The sequence below is a fragment of the Typopeltis vanoorti genome, chromosome 25, assembly GCF_054136105.1.
Source record: "Typopeltis vanoorti isolate ZY-2024b chromosome 25, IOZ_Tvanoo_1.0, whole genome shotgun sequence".
NCBI lineage: Eukaryota > Metazoa > Arthropoda > Arachnida > Uropygi > Thelyphonidae > Typopeltis > Typopeltis vanoorti.
Window position 1 is genome coordinate 77,522,836 of NC_143573.1, and position 23,642 is coordinate 77,546,477.

The 23,642-nt window shown below is 34.7% G+C and overlaps 1 protein-coding gene across 7 annotated transcripts in view; it reads right to left on the reverse strand.

Moving 5' to 3' along the window:
- The window catches only part of FucTA (glycoprotein 3-alpha-L-fucosyltransferase A), a 301,606-nt gene that overhangs the window by 49,390 nt on the left and 228,574 nt on the right, over positions 1-23,642 (reverse strand). Inside the window, exon 4 of one of the 7 annotated variants that reach the window (XM_090414644.1) lies at positions 3,446-3,571. The exons of the other annotated variants lie outside the window; for them this stretch is intronic. The gene's annotated coding sequence lies outside the window, so the exon portion shown is untranslated. The remainder of the gene's footprint in view (positions 1-3,445; positions 3,572-23,642) is intronic. 7 annotated transcript variants of the gene reach the window in all.

A 23,642-nucleotide genomic window follows, 5' to 3' on the forward strand; every position in this document is an offset into this window, starting at 1 on the left:
CTTTGCTCAACTTTGGACACAAGCCATTGACAGCTATAAATATGTTGAGAATTATGGCTAAAACAACTAGGTCTGTGTACTATGTCTGAAAACTGCATGTATTCGGACGGTTTGCTTATTTTGTGAGTTGAAAAACCAGATTTTCCGTGAGAAACTGCCTCTATATGAGACGCGAACTCACATCCACAAACTTTATAAAAGGTTCTTCACATCCTAGACCAGATTCGAACTTAGATCTTTCCAGGTAAAGGACATCGCCGATACCGACTGAGCTACGGTATGTAAAAACTGTGGTCCCTCTTGCCAATTCCAGAGCGTTTGAGTATACGCCGGTGAGCCTTACTTACCAAGCTGATACCTTATGATCTACCATCCGCCCATCACAAATGAACTGCATCTCCCTCTCGTTTCTAATTACGTTTCTAATTGTGGATGGTTTCATCGTCTCTTCAGAATCATTGTAATAACAACCAAGTCTTCGAAATCGTTTGTAACCAAATGTCTTGAACACTGGTCTCCTTGCTACACTTCGCCACCAAAACACTATCCTGTGTTATTTCCAGTTAGAAAATCTTTCTCTTACCTTTGATAATACCTAAACAGATCTGCCGTCAAGATCAAATTTGTCATCTCACGTTAGCTTACATTTCTTCTTTCCTTGCACAAACACATTGCATCAATAGCCTTCAAAAACTTCGTGCCCTTTGTAACTGAAAATTACCTCTTAGCTATCCATCTAAGTGCCATCTTAGCAATCCATCATATATATATATATATCTCCCAAAATCCGTCCAACTCTGTTATAGTAGTGTTCCCAAATTTTGGATAGCATATCGAAAAACCTCCCTAAAATACCTGATATTCAGAAAAGGGCTGTCAGCTTAATAAATGATCCCTCACATTATTTCATAGACTTACATTGATTTTTTCACGAGTGTTTTATTTATGCAGTTGTTTTTTCTTCAAAAACTGGACACCAATTACTTCTCTTTTTTTCGTTATACGTCTAATAAATTTCTCAACCTGCGCTTTTTTTTTTTTTTTTTGGTTCTCTCATTCTCTGACACAGTCTTCTCTACACATTCAGCAGTTCAAAAACAAACAGGTTCCTTCTTTCCTTAACACTCGCCTACATACAACTCTGACACTCCTGTTATAAGGTTGTGTAATCTCTCCAGTGTGTGAAATTTGATAAACTCATACACAATTCGCAGCATCCGTGGGGGTTTGATCAACTGATTTTAATAACAGGAATAAATAGACAGCGCGACTTAGGTACGATATTTTTTTTAATTATCCCAATAACACATTTTGGAATTAACCACCCATGTTATATTTATTTGCACTAAAAGACTTGTCCATAATCAATATGATCACAAGTCTTTTCGCGTTTCAGAGTAATTGATGATAATCAATTCCTGTGGACACTGATGAATGAATGAATGCAAGAAATCCTAGCAGCGATCGATTTTTTTTTTTTTTAATAATCTTGAAGGAGTTGGGGGGGGGAGGCCAAATGGCCGACTTTTTGTAATAATAATATATCAGGAAGTTCACGGCCTTTATGCTTATCAAAAGGACAGATGTAGCACTGATTAATCGCCAGTTTCGTGGCATCACTGTACGAAACTATTACATATTGGAAGGTGACAGTATGAAAGAAATTTAAGAAAGCTAAGATGACAAATGAGAAATATCGTATCGCCGCCTAAGAAAATTCTTCCTAACACATGCCTAATATAGGATTAACTTTTTTAGCTAATCCCTTATTGGGATTAACATACTTTTGGAAATACAAAAATGTGCATATAAATTTTAATAAAAACATATGCACACACACTGTAGAATAAGAACTCTGTTCAAACTTTTACAAAAAAAGAAAATCTAATGAGTGTCTAAAAGTTGTTCTACTAATATGCTACACTTAAAAAATAGCAAAAATATGATCATTTGAGTATACTCATATCTTCGTATGTATACCTCCTCCCCCACTTTTACATGAGGAATATAGAAGCGATATTCCTTCAATACTAATATCATGTATATAATCGAATAGTGTGATACTGTCCAATGCTTACAAAGATACATCTGACCCTGTATTTTTTGCTTAAAGGAATTTAAATTCATCTTAAAAATTGAAAATGTTTTTACTTTTAATTTTGCAATATTTTCTATAATAAAATCAAATTTCCATAAAACGGTTAAAGGACAGAAGGTTTTTTTCGGGGGGGGGGGGACACTAGCAATAATTAAGGGTATAAAAGTTAAGGATATTATACTCTTAACTGTTAGTATGAAAAAAAAATCACAAATTGCTATGAACAACCTTATATTGAAATTCCCGAATTATAGATTAAAAGTATCATTAACATGCAATTTTGATAGTAGCGTAACAAGGATGATCCATTTAATCTCTGACAATGTTTGGCTTTACACCCACGCATTTGTTTTACTCGTACTGCTGTAAATATTAAAATATAAAATTTTGATTTTTAAAAATGCCACTTAGCGAATTTTGTGATAATTAGCTAAACAAATACGTGTACAGAATACGAAGTGATCGAATATACTAAAGGAAATAATATTTCCTATGTTCATCTGTTTAGCCGAAAACCATAATAAAAATCATAAAATTGTCGCAAGACTTCATCAAAAAGATATATAAATCACATAACTCTCATTATTTAATTTGGCTGTTAAGCATACTACGTATTTATTAACTACATAAGAGTGAAGTTATGAAGAATACTGTTAAAATCATATTAAGCCTAACCACACAAACGGGACTTAATTTGTATATATTGTTAATGTATTAATTTGTATATTCGTATATAATGTAATAAGGGAATAATACACAAAGCTACATGTACACTAAAAACTTACCATGCACATTAGGAATTTCGTTAGGAACTTACCATGCACGTTAGGAATCAAAAGCATTAAATGCTAATCAGAAATAAAAACTGAATAATTACGAGTCTCTTCAAACTGCACAGGACTCCCTCTCTCGGCAATATTTTAAGATTGGAAAATTAATAACGCATTTTATGAAATTATTATAATAATTCTGAGTACATGAAATTATCATAAATATACGGTTCGATTAGTTTTAAGATTATGCTTTACATTCTTGTAATTACACGCACTCGAGCGTCGATTTCTTTCAGTTATGGTGAAATAAAATGTTGGCTCCTAAAATTAATAGTTATTAATAGTCAATTAAAAGCAATGTCAATAAATGTCATCCAATATGCAAATATGTATTTACGCCTGTAAATTGCAAGTGTTTAGCATTTGTTACTGCTTGGCGAACTACAGTTTCCAAGAGAAAATCTAGGATTTACCGTAATAAAAAAATAGCAACGCTTATAAAAAGTAATCCAACCAGAGGATAATTAAATTCTATTTTTTTTATTTATATTAAAATAGTACTTAATAGTCATACCTGTGAAAACACCAAATTAGCGGTATAAGAAAGTTTTCTAACCAATTTTAAGTTATGTATCTGAGAGTTGGGTTAGAAATTGATCACTTTATCAAAGACTAGAGACCACAGATATGCTTTTCAGTTCTGAAAAGAGAGAGAGAGTGAACATATGGCATCAATAGGAGGATCCTATTAAAAATGAATATATTAGAAAGGACTTAACATTGTTATCATTCAAGAATGTGTGAGCAGAAGTAATCTAATCTAAGGTGGCCACTTAAAAATATAATGGGTGGGTGAGGAAAGGTTAGCAAAGCAGGTGTTTGATGCAAAGATGGCAGGCAAGAGACCCAGAGGAAGATCAAGGTTCACTAGCAGCCTGAAGATCCGTTGAGGGTACGCATCAGGAAATTGATAATGAAAACAAAACAAAAAAAAAAAAATTAAGACAGAGGAACAAAAATTATCGAAGTACATACATAACCAGTAACGTGCTGGCTATTCTGTCAGATGATAAACAGTGGAAAATTTACTATGAGCTGCCGCATGGTTTAAGATTACGTATTAAGAAGAGTTTGGTTGGTTCGAGATGAAACATTAATACAAAATTAAGGATGGAGTGTAATTTATTTTGTTTAATTGCCAAGATGGGAAATTAGATAAGGTATTTTTGTGTTTATAGCATCCTGATTAGTCTAATCGCCACATTCGGAGCAAACGTAATTTGGATTCATTATCTTGGAAATCAATGATGGTAACTTTTTCAATTTCAGGGGCGTGTTTAGATTGCATCGCATGAAATGATATTTCAGTAGTGGGATTTTCGTTTATATTATTGAATAGGTTTTGTTTGTATTTCTTTTTAGAGTGGTGGATTGTAGGTGTTCTGGTACGGGGATATTGCAATCTCGGTAATGTTCCAATAAACGAGACATTAAAGAAGAATAGTTGATCCAATTTAACAGGTATTGTGTTTCTGATTGGCAGTCAAAGTTAAGTGCAAACTTGGTAGTAAATACTGTGCCATAGTAAAATATCGGTCTGAGATCATATGGTTTAGTGTTGTTTTAGTAAATTTTGTAGTCTGTTTATAGTAGTGAATACAGTTCTGTAATTAGAATATTCGAAGAAGTGCATCAGACTTTGTAAATAGTATGAATATATAGAATGTTAAAGTCTCATTTATTGGAACAAGCGATCGCCAATGCCGTGACCCAATAAATACGTGAAATATAATAAGCATAGTTGATGTTCCTTGCGTTAAAAATCGCTTTAAAATATTAATAAGCAGGATAGATAGCGTTAGGAAACTTAATTGATATTAGCCAAATTTAAAAGGTAGTAGTGATTAACAGGTATGTAACATTTCCCTAAATGCACGTCATTAAAATTAATGGAGCTTAATTAGAAATTATACAGTAGTACTGTTTGGCCGGAACTTTTCATGACTCTGTTTTATCATCACGATCAGCTTCAATTTTCGTGGAAATATCCAGCGTGCAGTCAGTCTTAAACTGTTAACGATCATGAATCGGGCTGTTCAATATTTATTCTGCAAACTAGGAACCTCAAACCTTAACATCTTGTTATGGGAAATCGATTAATGAATATTATCGGTAAGATGTGTACTGGTATATACAATTTCCGGACTCATTAATCATTGGAATAAAGCGTAGAAATAACAACGGAACAGAATTAGCAAGGAAAGGAGTATAATTTGCAATTGACCTTTACAAAGCTACGTGGACTTTCTCCAGTGTTATTAACGTCCCAAAATTATGGTACCTTAATTTGGATTTAGTCATTTTAGATATGCAAGCGATTCTGGCGCTTAAAACAAAATATTTCCATACCTATTTTTAAACTGATATTTTTTGTTAACCAGCATTTTTGATAATTTAGCGTCTGCGGTTGACGACTATTACAATTTTTTTTAAATATATAAACAAACGGATGATGTTCTGGAAACTAAGGAGTAATATTTTAAATATGCCATAATAGACGTATTAACTTGGAGTTATTCAGCTTTTAAGAGCTGTCACTGTAAGAAGAGTGACATTTTTTCATTTAAGAATGTAAACTGTGTTGTGGACAGTCCCGATTCTTTTTCAAAGTCCAAGCTTTTTTTTTTTTTTTTTAAATATTCAATAAAGCACTGATGTCGATAATTAGGTAGCATGCTATGGATGTTACATACATCTAACAACCAGTAAATCCAAAATTTTCTATAATGAGGCAATGGAAAAATTTAAAAGACTGAAAAGACTGATTTTTGTTAAAATGTACCTTCTGCCAGAGCCCTTGATATCCTATTGGCGCATAAAGGATCATGGTCATTATCATTGAGGATTTAGAAATTCATAAGCTGTAAGTCATTTATCATATATCTTTACATCATTATAATATGCTGCCGCCGCAAGCCCGGCGGCAGCATATTAATATTTTAAGTAGAGATGAATTTCATCGTGCAGTGTAACACCACCACCACTCCGATTGATGAAGGCTCGAAGTAGCTTGAAAAGGTTTCATACTTGAGTCTAGGCTCGAGTATATAACAATTAGTCAATCCACGGTGTACTAATATTAATGTACAATAGGGCTTTTTATGGGTGGGATTCACTTAAATATACACATCAGATTCCATGCATCGTTGAGCAGACCTTATCAAAATATCAGTCGTCCAATATATCATTCTTCACAACAGGCTTGCCATTCATTTAACTGCATTTTTTACTGTCGATTGTTCATAACTTGTCATACAAATTAATCATAATTAAGGTTTGTCAATAAGCGAATTTACACTTCCAACTTCTTTAAGAGTTTAACTAGCCTGTATTTTGATCTGCAACTACTTATGTGTTTCAGGCGACTTAGCTGGTTTCATACGAAACTTCGTATGAAAGTAGGCAGGATTTATCCTTCCAGAAATTGGGTATATTGAAAAGCGAATAGAATATTCGCTTTTCAAATATTCTGAGTTGAAAAGAACCTCCCTAGTTCAATTGGTACAGACGAAGATCGGAAAGCCCTGGTTAGATTCTCATCCATGACGATGGGGGAATAGTCTCTTTCGACTAAAGATGAGTTATCCGGTCTCAAACGAAGATAGAGGGTTTTTCACCCGGAAACTCGGGGTCGCCATTCCTCAGAACAAGCAAACCGTCCTCGTGAACACACACGGATCTACAGTTATTGACGGGAATCGAACCAGGCTTCCCGTAGGAGGTAGAGTCCTCTGATGAGTGGTTTACGCGAATTAATGCAGAAGTGAAGAGACGAGTCGGCTGCATTAATTCGCGTAAACCCCTCATTAGAGGACTCTACTCCCTAAGGGGCGGAAGAGAAGGAAGGAATGTAATAAAAATTAATGAGAAGAGCGTTTTAAGTTTCAGTTGATGCATTTTATATTCAGTTATATGTGTTACAAAATGAGCAATAATATACTGTAATTCCATATGCTACGTATCGTTGGATTTCATTCGGAGCACCATCCCTCGTGCCATTTCATAAAATATTACAAAATGCTTTGGTTGTTAAAATATTAGACACATTTTCATTATGTTTTTAACTTCAACAGAATTTTTTGAATCTTTGCGAGTGCTGAATTTAAATAAGATATTAAAATTCCAGTTATACCTAGTTTTTCAAAATTCAAAATTTTATGCTGATAGCAAATACATTTTTATAAGAAGCTATAGTATTTTGTTTTATTTATGATTTCATTCTTACTTCTTAATATCTTTTACTCATGCGTCACTTGATTTTCACCTTCCACATACATAGCATACATATATGCGAATTATTTATTTACAACTTAGGAAGTCTTTCTTGATGTTTTTCGCTTCTTGTTATCACCAGTCGTTCAAGGATCATAAAAATAGTAAGCAAACATACTGTAGTGTTCTGCTTACTGAAATACTGCTGTTGCTACTGCAAGAAACATCCTGATGGAAGCGTTCGCCATCTTCGTCATGGATATTACCCAAGTTAGGAGAAAAGCGATTCGAATGGAATATAGAAAGCGAAGAAAAATAATTTTTTTAAAGCTTTCCGTGCTGCTTTTTCAGTATAATTTATGATGTCATTGAAAACCGCCGCATTAATAGTTGCACGAATATCTGGCCAAAAAAAAAAAAAAAAATTCAAAATACCTTTCCTAATCTTTGCATCATTTATTCATAAGATTGTCCTGTTACTTACTAGTATTCTTCTCCTTACATAAAATTTTTCAATTTTCGAGACTCAAGGAAAGAATGAGACTTTTTTCTTCTCTCCCATTTCTAACCTTGAAAATGCGTGACTATTCATGACTAACACTTATTGAGTGATAGCACTTTCAATATTATCATCCCTGAAAGTGATACGTTGAATGCTACCCATTAAAATCGCTTTTATATGCAAGCAAAGAGAAAGTAATAGCACTCCGAAGCATCTGCTCTGTTCCATCTGTATTCATCGAAGTTGGCGATTTAAAAAAGCAAAGCCATATTTTCATAGCATTCCTTCACAAAAATAAGAGAGTATGTGCTATAGGAATAGAGGGATATTTATTTTCATTATTTTGGAAGCATGGCTGACAAACTATGCTTTGTAGCGTTTGCATTAATCTCAACATCCCTTCAAAACACACAGTTATCCATCACTCGCAGAAAATAGCAAAAATTCAATATGTCGCTGATGCTTTCGAAGTAGGTTCCAACGATGAAGTCTAGCTCCTAAGATTTCCGCTTGTTTATTGGTAAGAGATCCAGATCACGCAACTGAATTATCGAATGAAGAAATCATTAATAGGACTAAAATTCTGCTTCTGGTTCACAAGAAACATCTACACCTATCAGGTCAGCCGATACAGTTACCTTAATTTATACTCCTTCAAGAAGTTAATGAAATGAAAACCTACTATGAGGTATCAGTATTATGGCTGATTTGGGATTATATTACATGTTTCACAGTGAATAGAAGATATTTGTTAAACAGAAACAGAAATTACTTGCATGCTGGGTTTCATACGCAACATATGTTTCTCTCAACACAAGCCACCTTTCTCGTACGGTATCTTTCCGCAAATGGAGCTATGTCGACTCTGGAAAGTATTACTAATACATTTTTATCTTTCCTTGCCGTAGAAAATGCCAACTGGACGTAGCTTTGGGAAAATGCCACGTTGATTATTTGAGATCTGGAGTGGCTATTGCAATATTTGGTCACTGAAGCAAGGTTTCCGGTTCTGGTCCTCTCTTCCTCACATGTAGTATGAGTAAGAGATTCATGGGTGACTCAAATGCACTGTAGGAATCTCCGACGTTCTTCATTCGGGGATACAGCAGTTAAGCGGTTTCGCAGGAAGGTGGCTAGATAGTACTCGAACAAACTCAATGGTACCTTGTCAGGCGGATTTCCGATCAGCTAGCGAATAATTTGCTACCACTTACTCTTCCAGAACATACCTGGAGGGAGTCAGAGTACAGCAGTGTGTAGAGAGAAAATGTTGAGGGCAGCAGTGGACCGGAAACTGAGTATTCTGTGTGGATGGCATACCTACATTAGCCTTTTACTCTCATCACATGCCTCTACTCTAAATTCTTTCTCAACATAAATCAACCATAAAAGTCGAAATTTCGGTAGCAATAAGGATTTTAAAAAAATTCCCTCACAAAATAATACCAAAAACTCATTCCAAAAAGAGATCCACATCAGTAATTGTAGTCTAACATCAATATAAGCGAGTGTGCATCACCAACTGTGCATTCAAATCCGAACATTGAAATTTTTAACCACTACTTTCAACCTCAACTACGCTCTGCACGACTTCTTCCACCATTAAGATTCAATCGATGAATTAATTAAAACTGACATCCCCTGTCAGATAATACAAAAATAATTGCATTATAGTGCTTTAAACTTGAAAGGGATTTAGATACAAGGAATTGGTGTGGTGGATAGGCAGGATGTACAAGATGAAAGATCATATTTACAGTAATAAGCATGCAATTTGTCCTGCTAATTTAGTGCCTTTAATATTAATATAAATTATAGTACCGCTATAATGACTGCATTGGTAAGTGATAACACATACCTACAAATTCAAAAATGTGAAATGGGAATTTCCATTAAGTGTGCTGCGCTGAATTAAATAAGGTAAAAAAACTTTACATCTTTCTCTCATCCTGAGATTTTTATTTAATAAGGTCAAAGCACTTTGTGGCAACTTGTTTAGGTAAAATTTATAAGCTCTGCATTACTTCAACCTTGGCATTTTTGGAACCGGCTCCCACTGACGAGACCTCAATAAAGGTCGAAACCGGTCTGGGTAGTGCCCCTTGCCTTTAATGCATAGCATCATACATCTCCGCAAGGGGATGTGCTTTGCATTAGGGGAAAATGCTAAGGAAAGTGATCGGAGCTTACCCGACCTTTACCACGAGTTGTCTCAGACTTGAACTATGTTCAGGGCAAACTTGACTTACTTGTCTATTTGCTTACTTGGGAAATAGGATTAAAACCAAGTTTATAAAATTGCTTGTCTTTAACACATAGTATACCCAAGGTAAGAAACTTTCCACACACACACACACATATATATATATATATATATTTAAGGAAGAGGGAATGAAAAAAAAATTTCGGAAATCTTAGACCCAATATGCAATTTTGACATTTTCTGTAAGATTCTTCTATCTCACCACTATTTTCACCATAAAACTATAACAAAATATGTATAATTTATTTATATAAAAACTCTTGATATATACATAATTAAAAAAAACATCACAAAAACAACAGAATGCAGAAAACCTTACTCGTATGGGCACGAGATACAAACCTATTGTTTATAGGTGTCATTAGGTTAAAATGATTATCACAAATATAAATTTACATCCATAATACAAATAAATGTATTTATTTGAATCGCACCCATGAAACTCTAAAATCATCGTACAGTATTAACGTACGATATGTCCTATGTCAGCATCGTAGGTGGGCATCGTTAGGAGAATACTGCCCTGCAGAATACATATGGAATTTTTTCAAGCCACTCCTGATCCCAAATATCCAGGGTCGTTTGTGGTCTCACACCAGAAGGAATCATCTGCCACCTACAGAATTCAAAATCATCCATGCGCACGGTAAAATTCGAAATAACAATTTGTTGGTACATCTGTCATAAGCATCCATATGAAATTTCAAGTGATTTTATCAAGTAGTTTTTCTTATACAGCTGTCGGAAGCAAAAGTGTTGTCTGTATCTCTTGAAATGGATTAAATTGAGTATCGTGCGGTTATAAAATTCTTTGTAAAAGAAGGTTTTGCGCCAAAAGAAATTCATTCGAAGTTCATAAAAGTTTATGGGCACTCTTCTCCTTCGTTTTCGACAATTAGGAAATGAGCTGCCGAGTTTAAACGTGGCCGTGCCAGCCTTGAAGATGATCCACGTGAAGGACGTCCAAAAAGTGTAACAACACCAGAAATCATTGATCAAGTGCACGATATGGTATTGGTTGACCGGCGAGTCCAAGTGAGTAAAATTACTGAAACTATAGGCATTTCAAAAGAACGTGTAGGATATATTTTGCATGAAGAATTGCAAATGAAAAAGTTTTGCCCAAGATGGTGCCGCGCTTGCTCACAGCAGATCAAAAACGCACCCGCATGAAAATCTCTGAACAGTGCTTGGAGCATTTTAACAAGAATAAAATTGATTTTGTGCGTTGATTTATTACTATAGATGAGACTTGGATTCAACATTACACACTAATCCAAATAGCAGTCAAAACAATGGACAGAAGCCGGTTGTTCAACGCCAAAGAAGACAAAATCGGTTCCATCAGCAGGAAAGGTCATGGCATCGGTGTTTTGGGATGCTAAAAGCATTTTGCTTATTAATTATCTTTAAAAAGGTAAAACAATAACCGGGGAATATTATTCCGATTTTTTAGCTAGACTAGACAAAAACATTCGTGAGAAAAGACCCAGTTTGCAGAAGAAAAAAATTGTCTTTCATCAGGAAAATGCACCTGCCCACAAAGGTTTTGGTAATGGGAAAATTAAGGGATCTGCACTATGAATTGTTGGAACATCCACCCTATTCCCCAGATTTGGCTCCCTCTGACTTCTGTCTCTTCTCAAAACTAAAACTCTTCCCCGCTGGTCAGCATTTTTCTTCGAATGAAGAGATGATTACAGCTGTAGAGGAGTATTTTGCAGATCTGACTGAGAACCACTACAGGGACGGGATAATGACGCTGGAGCATGGCCGGAATAAATGCATTAGTCTTAGGGGAGATTATGTTGAAAAATAAAAATAATTTTGAGATTATAAAATTCATTTTTTCATTGTTAGGCCCAGAAACTTTTCAGACCACACTCGTATTTTATTTCAATACATGAAATAGGTTGGCTTGTAAAAAAACATACTTTATAGGGACAAGCATCGTTCACTTTCGTGCTCGTGTACTTTATTTATCAAATGACAGCTGATTCTTTTCAGAACTAATATTTATACAGACCTGTTTTATTATGTGTTCAAAGAGATTTGTATATTTTATTTGCAAAAAAAAGTTGCTGAACAGTAAGCATTTACGTAACACTTTATACAATGTATTTCCTATGCATGCAACCTCCATCACGCGAGATATTGCGGGGGGAATAGCACAGAGACAGCATGTCTTTTCTAGTGTTAATGTTTTATCCACAAACGAAGAACTCAAGACAAACCTTTGAACCAGCTAGTAATGTACTCCAAGTAGTCTAACGAATTCTGGATGCTTACTTCCATATCCACTGCCTTGAATCATGTTTGGTGAGTTCGTTTTCAAGTACGTTTTCTACATATCCTGCTTAAATAAGTTGTGCGTTGTCATATGGTAGATCTGAAATAGCCGGGATTCTTTTCATTTACTTTTCTTCATGAAAAGTACATTACTTGTATCGTTCATTCAGCTTTCTTTTTCCTTTCTTTCCTACCATACATGGGTAGCCGTACAATATCATCAGAAACTTTTCGATTATGTGATAACTGCTCCGATTTAATCTCTCAATGGCTTGACAACTTAGTGAATATTACTGTTCCTTTTTAGATAGTCTTAATCTTGGCAGTCACAACGTGATAAGCTGAAAGAAAGTCAGTGGGAGTATGTTTTTCCCTTTCTTTAGTTGTTCTCCGAAATAAAACAATAACTATATTACACCTCGTGTATAATAATTCCGCTCGGCCTGCGTTGAACTGCTTTAGCTAATGCGTTTCTTTAGAAGAGTAGAGATAATAATAATAAAAAAAATTTTAAAATGTTTCAGTAATTTTCTTCAAGGAATTTCCAAGAATTCCTTCAACCAGTAAACTTACATGGCGAGTGAAAATTTGTTATTTATTTTTTTAGTTTTCTTTCGAAAAAGAATTCCAGTTCCTGGAAATTGTGTTGAAGGAAGAACTCGACAACAAATCTCAATGCCTCTCTGCATTTTCCCCCTTGTTGAAGCTGTCGGGAATATTTGACATTCAGCAAATACTAAATCCACTCGCTGCGCGTGTCTGAGAACCGTTTTTTTACAAGGCTTGCAAATTCAACATCGCAACACTCTTGAAGTCGTACGAAATGCCGCATAAACTATCAGTAGAGCGCCAAACATAATAGTTTATGTTTAAAAAAGCAGTTCAGGTTGTCTTATTCACGTACTTCTAAAATGAAAAGTCTGCTTTGTTGCCATTCCCCAGTTTCAGATTTATAAACGTTCTCCTGGGAAAGGTTCCACACGTAGAATATTCCGAAACAAAGTATCATGTAACTCTCGACATAAGGCAATAAAGCAAAAGCTAAGCTGTTGAGCTACCTATTTTTATCAACCTACAGACTTAAGATTAACGGATATATTAATTAACCTTTTTAAATTAGGGTAATAATTCCAGAATAATGTGACGATCAGGATGATGGTATAGCAAATTTTAGAAGTGAGTCGAAAAATGATTCGAGATCGGGAAACAATTCAGAAGATGAAAATCAAGTGACACATGAGTAAAAGATATCAAGAAGGATGAAATCTTGAATAAAGCAAAATTTGGAAGGTTAATGAATTTAAAGATTGTGAAATTTAAAAATATGTCGTAAATAATTGCGGTAAAGATGACCAGCTAACAGAATAAATAACGATGTGCTGACCGTTTCGGTAGCCCGCCATCAGATAAAAAATAGGAAAACTAGTTTTCCTATTTTTTATCTATTTTTGAAGGCAATGATTTGATAATAATATTCTTCCGCAGTGATGGGTTTGAGTGGATATTATTTTAAGACAATTATGTTTACAAATCTTTCCTTTAATTTAAAAAGATGCCCATTCCCCCTCACTTCCCTATTCTCAGACCTATAAATAAAATTTCTAATTCTTATCTTCATTTCTCCCAGCTGAGTTCATAGATCGGTCCGTGTTAATGTCGATTTGTTTAATTCTTCTGGTTAATTCATAAAATTTCCCTTCCTTCGAGAGTGTAGGAAGGCTGATATTTCCATAGTTGAGTAAGATTTCGTCTTTCTGGGGTCTGAATTAAGTGAAAACCTCGAAGGATTTCAAGTACATTCAAATATTAATTGAGGCTACATCAGTGTTGGAATAGCTTGATGGTCGATGAAGTTTAGCCGTCCATGTTCACTTATTAAGAATTAACCTATCGTTTCTCATGGACCGACACGAGTAAGTCTGGTTGGACTCAGTCCCTATCCTCTAGTATGTATTTATTCAGAATATTAAAACATAATGAAAATTCGATCATTTCGTTAAATTTTTTCCTAACAGCCCTAATTTTTCCCCCCTCAGTTTCAAAGTACTTTGTCGTTTATCTCTACTTCTAGCTAAATAATCTGCATTTGTGGGGAGGTACAACAATCCTAAATAAAAACTCAATGTAATTAACTGCTATCATCGTCTAAGCAGGCACTTCTTTTCTTTCAATTACTGGTTAACGAAGCACATAAAACAAACATAATTGGAAGAAATGAGGAGCATGTTAAAATGCAGTCTCAGCTGATGGAGAATTATTTCATAACCTGTCAGCATTTCATGCATCAAACGTATCTGACCAGCCTAAAGTTTTATCACAATCGAACTGACAATCGAAGAGCTAAGCTTGATGGTAATAATGGGGCGATCTCTTTATCAACCAGTAAAAATCTCTCTGTAATTGTCTTAACAATGCCATTGCATAATTTCAACTTACTTTAATACACAATTTCTTCCTTATAGCAGGAGTTCAATGAGGCATTCTGTTTGTGCATTAATCACAAGAGTGAGAAAATACTTGATTCAAAAAACAACAAACAGCCATGGGCATTTTTAGCAAATTAAATGCCCTGGTTATAATTTAATAGCGCAAATCCAATTTCTTCACCCCAGAGGCCCCTGATGGATCACATGCACAACTGGGCTCCATTCTGAATAATGGGAAATGAATCAACTGTTATAAACTGTCCTCCTATAACACACACAGTGGAGACGTTCTCCGATTATGAAATTCGGTGCTCCCATTAAATCTCTTAAAGCCCAAAATTATAATCGGAGATCACGAACATTATGAGTTGATTTAAGTCAAATCAATACGCTATTTTGTTTCATAAAAATGACAGCTAATTACATGGAAAATATATCCTTCTACATATCGGAAGGAAAATATAACAAGACCGAGGACGCAAATAATTAATTATGCGGCCAAAATACTGAAAAACAGTATAAAATTAAAAATCGGGTTCGCTGAAGACAGATTGATAAAAGAAAGGGGGAAAAAATCTATCGAGTTAACAAAAATGAAACTTACAAAGAACAACGAAAGACTAATTAATAAAGTAATGAACAATTAAGAATCAAACATTTTTAATGAATTGGAGGCGTTGCATATATCAGATGGCAGAAAAAGTACTCAAAAAATAATCCCTATTCACTTATCAGAAAGGAATCGAATATGTAATATGAAAGAAAGAGTAAGAAGCAGTAGACAACATAATTAAGGGAGAAAATATTTTAAAAACTTTTAAATGTTGAGAATCAACTCAAACTGAGCAAATCCAGTGTCTTCATCCGCGCAATCTCTTTCGAAGAAACTGCAACAATTTTTCTGGAAACCCTGAAAACCCTTTTGGGCTCTATTTCTATACAGCCCAAAATGATCAAGTGATTGAGGCATGTTAAATTCAGATGTAGTGCAGTGCATTCCCAATGTAATTTCTTTCGATTACAAAGAAAGGTATTATAATAAATAAATCTTATAATAAAATTACAGAGGAAATGCTCTACTTTCAACAACACTGAAAGCAGACACCTTATTAATAAGAATAAATTTTTCTAACAGATGTTAATAAATATATCCACTCTATTAAGACCCAAAATTAACTTCAGGCAAAAATCTCACTTATACTCGATTATAAAAATGCTTTGATTTCAATACGAATCAAAATACTGCGCTGCATTAGTGTGAATTCCCAAGTGAAATAATTGAAGCCATTTCTGCCCAGCTCTGCTAGATTCTTCGATAAAATCCCACACAGCAATGTAATATTTGGAGCTATGGAGGGCAACATGTTTCCACAAAACTTTCAAGTTTGCTGATGGCTTTGCAATAATAATGAAATCATAGACAGCTGAATTCCAGCATCTGGAAATCGTCTGAATGTAGTACGGTAACAGATGTCTATATATATACAGAAATATTAGAGATCGAACTAAGACTTTAAATGCAGTCAGTACAGTTGTATTCCTCAATGGTTCGCAGAAGTGGACCATTTCGACAAAGAACTTTACGGATGTAGTCGCCTCTGGAGGAACCTCCTACCTCAGAACTATCTTAGGATATGAACAGGCCATATAATGAAGACAACACTAGAGTTTAGCAAACAATAATCACATGTAATAACAATAATATTACCGATAATATAATTTAATTTAGTTCACAAAATCACCACATTTGGCATTTCTAAACGAATTCAATTGCATAACAATATTCAACTATTCAATCAAAACAGACAATTGAGTCGAAAAATTAATGTTATAATTAATTATATAAATATTTTATTTGATAATTTTATTTGTATTGCGCATTCTAGTCCCATTCTCTATTTTTTTCATCTTTTTTTTAAAAAATCGCTAACGAGATGATTAGCTTACAGTATTTTGAGCTTACAACGGCCGAAAAACGACATGACATTGCATTTCCACTTATCGCAACGGAGCAGGTTTGGTTTTCTTCCCTATTAGGTAGCCTAATTTAACACAGAAGTAGCAAATTTAAATAATTTAATAACCAATTTTGATGTATGGCTGGTTAATTAAAATAAAGTCATGAAAGCAACGAATGATGACGATTCTGTGCGATTTAGAACTATTGACTATGTCAGTATGGTTGTAATATGTGAAGTTAATAAAAAACCAGAACGGACTCGGGAATGGGAGTAGTTTTCCCTCTGCCATTCTTACTTTCTTTTTTCAGTTTTTAAAATTAACTTTTATAGCAAATATGAATGCACATAAGCCAGCGGTAATTCTCGTTGAAGTACTAGTTAGATTACAGTTCAGTATGTGGGTCACCTGCTGCTTCATGTCCCTCATGTTTTGGTAAGGTTAAGGACTCTACGAACTGTAATCGAAGGGTTTCTTATTTTTCCTCTGCGTCTTCTTCACAAATACACTGGCCTCGAACACGTTTAATAGTAGTGTTGCACATTACTTAACAGAAAGAAAGCAGGAACTGGGTAATTCGTGGAGTATGTGCCGCTGGATGGTCTATCTCCTCGTGGAAGGAGATTACCTCCCAACAGAAAATCGTTAACAGTGTTGAAATAATACATTTCAATGATGAAATTGTCAGTGAATTACACACGTATCCTTTCCGAAAAAATATAGAAAAACAGAATGGTTTCTAATTACCGATAGAAAATGTTTAACTAAATGCTTATTCTGGGGACGGGTGTGTTAGGAACACCGGTACAAGACACTAAAAATTCCTATTTATTTATTATTATTTTTTTTTTTTTTGAGTAACTCAGTATCAGGTCATGGAGAGTTGTTTTATTTTTGATAACTGATAAAACGCATTCGGGAATCATATGTTAAGAACCACTGCGAAAACAAATCAGCTTTATGATCTGATAACTTTTGTTTCCTACATCGCAGCTACTTTTATTTCAGTCCTGCTGAACGTATGGCTGATAATAATACAATTACTGGATTTCACTAATATTCAGCAAACTGTAGCAATGTTAATTGTAAAATATAAAACACTCCCACGAGATAATTTATCGAATGATAAAAATATCAGTTTAAGGAGCAAATAGCTTAAAAGAAAATTGCGTTTAATGATATTCGCTTTTGTTTGAAGTCCCCCCCCCCCAACACACTTTCCTGCAATTTTAAGGCTTAGTGATGATTTCAAGAAAGAGAAACGGAGCGCTTTCAAGTTTTAGATGATCGCCTTCAAAGAAAGAACTCCGTGCGCAAGAAAACAAAATCTTTCCAGGATTGCGATTTCTTTTCTTATTTCGATCTGATCGATAAATATAAAGCAGCTCCTTTCGTTTTTTTTTTTTTTTTTTACTTTCGAAACAATTCCGTTACGGAGTTTGTGGTCCGCAAAAGATAACTGATCTTAATTTACTGATCTTTCATGCGTAGTCTCGTTCTATTTACTGTGTGTGTGTGTGTGAAGCAAATCCACTTCTTCTTGGTAGATATAGCGAAAGAATAAGAAAATCAATCCTAGGAATGGGTTCCCCTTAAAGCAATGGGGATGTTAAATTTCTTTATTAAACAGTGAGGAAGTAATTGCTATCTTTTCGTATCCACTTAAAATGGAAATTATAACTGCAGTCTTGGATAAGTTCAGAGTAGTAGAGAATAATATTTTCCAAAGAAAATTAAAAACCAGAAGATAAGAAACTGTTTCGGTTGGTTTTCCTTAATCAGAATATTCAATTTCTACAATATTATATGACGTTAAAAACAACGACATTCCAAGATTGCTTGTTTTTCTTTCCCCTATTTTACTTAGTTTGGACCAACATTCATATATGATTTTTTTTAATTTATATAAACACTATTATACACATTTATTACACTCCCATGTTAATTTTTTGGCTAAGATCAGATAAGCGAGGAAATTAGAATTCGTAAAGAAGGTAGAAATCTTTTTTTTTTTTTTTTTTAATCGGAATCGTGAAGAATGAATACACGAGTGTAAGAATCATATTTCTAAATACAAAATTACTTCACTTTCCTAACTTAAACAGAACCGATGGTTTACGTCTATCCCCTTTATGGGAGATAGTACTTTATAAATCAGCTAATCTTTCCCAACTTTTTATTGTATTGATTTTTTTTTAGGAACTTTATTGACCTTTTTAGTTATCTTACACCAGCTACTTAGGTGGCGCTTTTTGGAATTGTCAGTTATTGGTTAATTTGAGCATAAAATTACTGAAGATGCATGTGACACACAGGCGAAAATTATATTATCAAATAATCTTTTTACGTGAGTTTTTCCGTTATTAATTTTGTATTTATATGTCTGCTCACGATATTCCATTATTAAATCATATTTCTGTTTTGCGATATGGTGCTCAGAAATGAAGAATAAGCAGCTACACTTTATTTTTAGGACATCTCGACTACTAACGTAAACAGTGCTACAAAAACTATAAACCGGTAATGCCATTCGGGAATGAAATATTAATTCGGAAGGAATGAAAATGAGAACACGAATTTGAACAAAAGTCAAACAGCTTCGGTATTCTTCGATATACGGCGTGCTCTGTTCACATATTATTCGTTTTTTTTTTCTTTTTTTGTGAGAATTAATTGGAGAACTCGTACGAATGTAAAAGTTGAATACCGATTTTAAAACTGAGAAAAGAATGGGTCTTTAATGATGAGGTCCCTATTGCAGAGCCGAACCTCTTCCCACCTCAAATAATTCATGAAAAAAGAAGTGTTAATTATCATTTTTTAAAACAAATAAGTTAAATTAAGCAAAAAAATTGCTTAATACTCAACAACCTTCTCTAGAGACATAGCGTGATACGCTTTCATGCTACTTTAGGTCTTCACTCACAAACATCATGCCCACACTTCGATCCTAACCCGCAACCTGTTGGTTGGAAACTGAAACGCCATCCACCTTTCCAACGAAGCCTGCACAAAAAACTTTTCAACCAGCATGAAATTCCAAACCAAATGGGCGGAGCCAATGGATTATCAGTCCACTAGCCTAACCACTCAGCACTTTATTAATCGCCGACTGTTTTGTAAAGATATGAATAAAATTCAAATTTTACGTGAATGACACAATGTGGCGTCCACCGTATGGCGATTTTTATCTCACACGGTATAATTTTCCCATAGAATAGACAAATGCAAATATTAAATTGCATTTTATCTGCTATTATTGCAACAATTTCAGCGATAAAACAAAAATGAATTTTGTCCTAGGACTATCTCAAGATCCCACAGTGTAGATCTTTCAATTATGTCAAGACATGCCGAACCTTTAACTGATCAAACGTGAAACAGAACACGTGCAATTAAAACAAAGCAAGATGGAGCTTCCTGCTGATTTCTTTAATATTATGCTTCATTTTAAAGGTTCGTTCACGAATTTAGCACTGCTTACAGAGTCTGAGCAGCCATTTCTTACAGGAGAAATGTTTCCGAATTTAGCTCTATTAATACTGATCCATTAAGTACTTCTGTTATTAGGGTATAATTAAATCGAGTGCAGTTCGAACGTGTAGACACAATTTGCGTTGTGACTGCTTTGTAAAAAGTTCAAAGTGAACTTACCGATAGCCTATGGCGATAGAATTGAAGACACTTTGCATGGGGTTAGAGCCGGTGTTATATACATAGAATCACCAAACAGGAAAAAGAGGATAAATATATAGCACCGAGTCGTCCTGTCCATAATTACAATTATGCAATAATCAGTTCAGCGGCTGAGTTTCCACTAAAACGACGAGATTATTTTGCAAGCTATAATACAAAGTATAATGGCTACAAAGTTATAACGATCGTTGATTTATATTTGAATATTAGTTTAATCGACAAACAGCGCAATAATATTCTAAATGGTAACTAGGGTATTCGAATGTAGAGAATTTTTCGTTTATACACTTCATACAATGATTTCAATTTATTTAATAGCATTTATAATATATAATTCTGTAGCTTGGAATCATTTGCCTCATTTTGCAACTAAAAATTTAAGAATTTAAGAACTCGATAAATTTTATTAAAGATCCTAATTACCGTGGAAGTCAGAACGAATTTGTCTGCATGCAGACAAATGAAGAATAAAACGACACAAACATATCTTAACGTATTTTGAGAAACATACAAATGTAGGGGGGGGGGAGATATCTTTGGAACTAAGCGCGGATTGAATGGACCGACAAAATACGATCTTATTGTCTTGGCTAAGTCTACCCTAGCTGGATGCAAAATAATTTACCGTAAAATTATTTCAAGTTCTTTTATGTGAAAGAAGGACTGGGGCTTTGTCGCGAAGACGACCTCTTTGTAAAATAGCTGTAGCCGGACGAACTACGCTCATCCACTGCTTGGTCGCTGTCCAAGACGTATAGTTGCGAATCTGTGGCCTGGATTTGATGATTTCGGAGAATGTTTTTGTCACACTGCAGAATGACAATGTACACTTGTATACTCTGATGTTTGTCGAGAAAGTGCGCACGACGGAAAGTATCGTGCGCTCTTTCTCGCAAGATGTCAAAAAGATCGTATCATCGGTGGAAGAATAAGTTGGCCATTACGACATCATTGCATACAATGACGGCTAGTTTTTTCTCGCTGCTGAAGTAGAGTGCAAAGCATGAGGTGCATTCACGAATCATTTCGCCGACCGAATGAGTTGTTGGTGTTTTGTTAAAAGACAGCGTCTGAGAAAATATCCATCTACCACATTGTATCAAAAACGCCTTAATGTTTCAATCAGCCCAACTGCCCTTGTGCTGCCTATAAATACCAAAATGGCAACAATTCATATTTATGATGTTTGAACTTCGTATCTCTCCCATTGTATCGAAATTAAACCCAGGATCACCGTTATTTCCAGAAAATGACATAATGACAGAGATGCAGCTGGTTGATGACCGAATGGCTAAAAAAGTATGGGTTCGAACAGCGTGTAAGAAGTGCGCTCCCCCTTCTATTAAAAGAACTAGTCGGAAAATGCACGTAACTAACACCGATGAAGGCAATAACCATTCCATCATATCATTAATTATGCTTATATGAAGTTACTTAGCCGTGAAGAACAGGGGAAGTGAAGATTAAGACGTTAAGGGGAAGATTAAATGCAAATTGACTGTTCTTTTCTCTCTCGCATGCAATTGCGATTTTTGGTCACATTTTCCAATCTTAAGTGTTTGGAAATTTGTTCCGACTTAGCTCGATTGTTTTTTTACGAAAACTGCGTTGTCGATCTCGATTCAGCAACTTATCACTAAACTTTGGTGCCATTACTAGTATCACCATTAAACAGGTGACAAAAATATTTGCTATGTATTCTCTTCTTTTCTTCTATTCACGACAAAACGTTGTCACTTTCGATAGTTGAAACGTCTTATTGCCAACAAGATTATAGCATCAGCTTACCAATCCTATGAGACATTATAAATGACAACGCATCGAGATCAGAGTAGTACTTCCAAATTCAGCATTATGATTCATTATTATGTGGGTGGGTATCTTCTAGAAGTGTGCCTCAGAAAACTTGAAACACAAACAGTACTCCATAAATGACTTAATAATTCGCGTCCGTGGCGATCCATGCAAACTTTTTTTCAGTGCTGATGAACATAATTATATAAGATGAAAATTTTTGAATAAAACCTCCTTGGTAAGTTAGGTATCACTGATACCTTTTTCTTTTTACTATTCTTATAGAATATCGTAGCTAAGAGTTTCTTAAATAGTTGATAAACCTGTGGCAGATTTAGATTTAGAAAATAAATCAAATTGAAATTTTTTTTATTTTACTGACCCTACTATAAGGGCATTTGAGTAGTCAGATTTGTCTAACGCAGTTCGCAAACCTTATAACAAACATGCTCTTAATTTAAAAAAAAAATCAACTTTTTATGGCTACAGGGGTTTTGGTAATTATCTTTAATCATGATGCGTCAACTAAAGCTGTGTTCCGCAGCTTCACAGAACTATATTCCAGCCGCAAATCTTAAATTAATATTTCAAGATTTTTCATCTCGTCCGCGACGTATTGAAACCAGTTTTACACATGCACGTTCACGTCTGGCAATAAGATGCGCCGCTATGAGGGATTTCTTGACGGAAACGAAAGTGAGAGGAAAAGAATAGAACTGCAAGAACATGAATCTTAACTAGTGAATGCACAGTTCGAGGCAGAAATTCGAGGCATGAAAACATCTGCAGCAAATAACCGACTCTTTTGAAGATGAGAGCAAAACGTTATTCATCGCAGTTTCAATTTATGGTTTGATCAAAAGGTGTCAGATATTCAAGATTTTTCATTCTTTTTGTAGAGGGTAGTCGATTCGTTTAAGATTGACGGAAAGTTTATAAGAGCTTGTCAACTGAAGGATAATGCATTCTCTTCGGGAAAAACAAACAGGCCAGGAAAAATTGAGTTAAGAATAATTCACGTTAGCTGTCTGAAAGACACAAACTGACCCAAGGGGTCAGTATAGTACCGCTTTTTGTTATTCTTCGCATGAAGTTTTGCACTGACCTCTCAGCTATTTCGAACTGTTGATAAGCTCTAGATTATTTCTAAGTTTAAAGTTTCAAAAAACCGTTTCCCCCTTGGTTATAATTTATTTATCTCACACACACACATTATTCCCAGTTTAAACTACGTATAACTTGAATGCAATAATTGACAACTGAACTAAATATGTGAAATATGAATCAACTTGTGCAGCTAAGAGCAGGGGCGGCTCGTGCATAGGTACTGCAGAACTGCAGCACCCCCCAATTTTTCTCGATATATAAATATATTTATTAATTTATTTATATTTGCTTGTAATATTTAATTTTATCATAAACCGTCCTATACAATTCTCTAATTTTGTATAAAAAATAATAAAAATCCATCTTGTAGCTCTTAGGAGGGCGAAGAAGGCTAGCAGCACTGTGTTTACCAAAGTGTCGTATTGCTACGCGCGCAAGCATATGCACGTCATAGTGAGCTGCG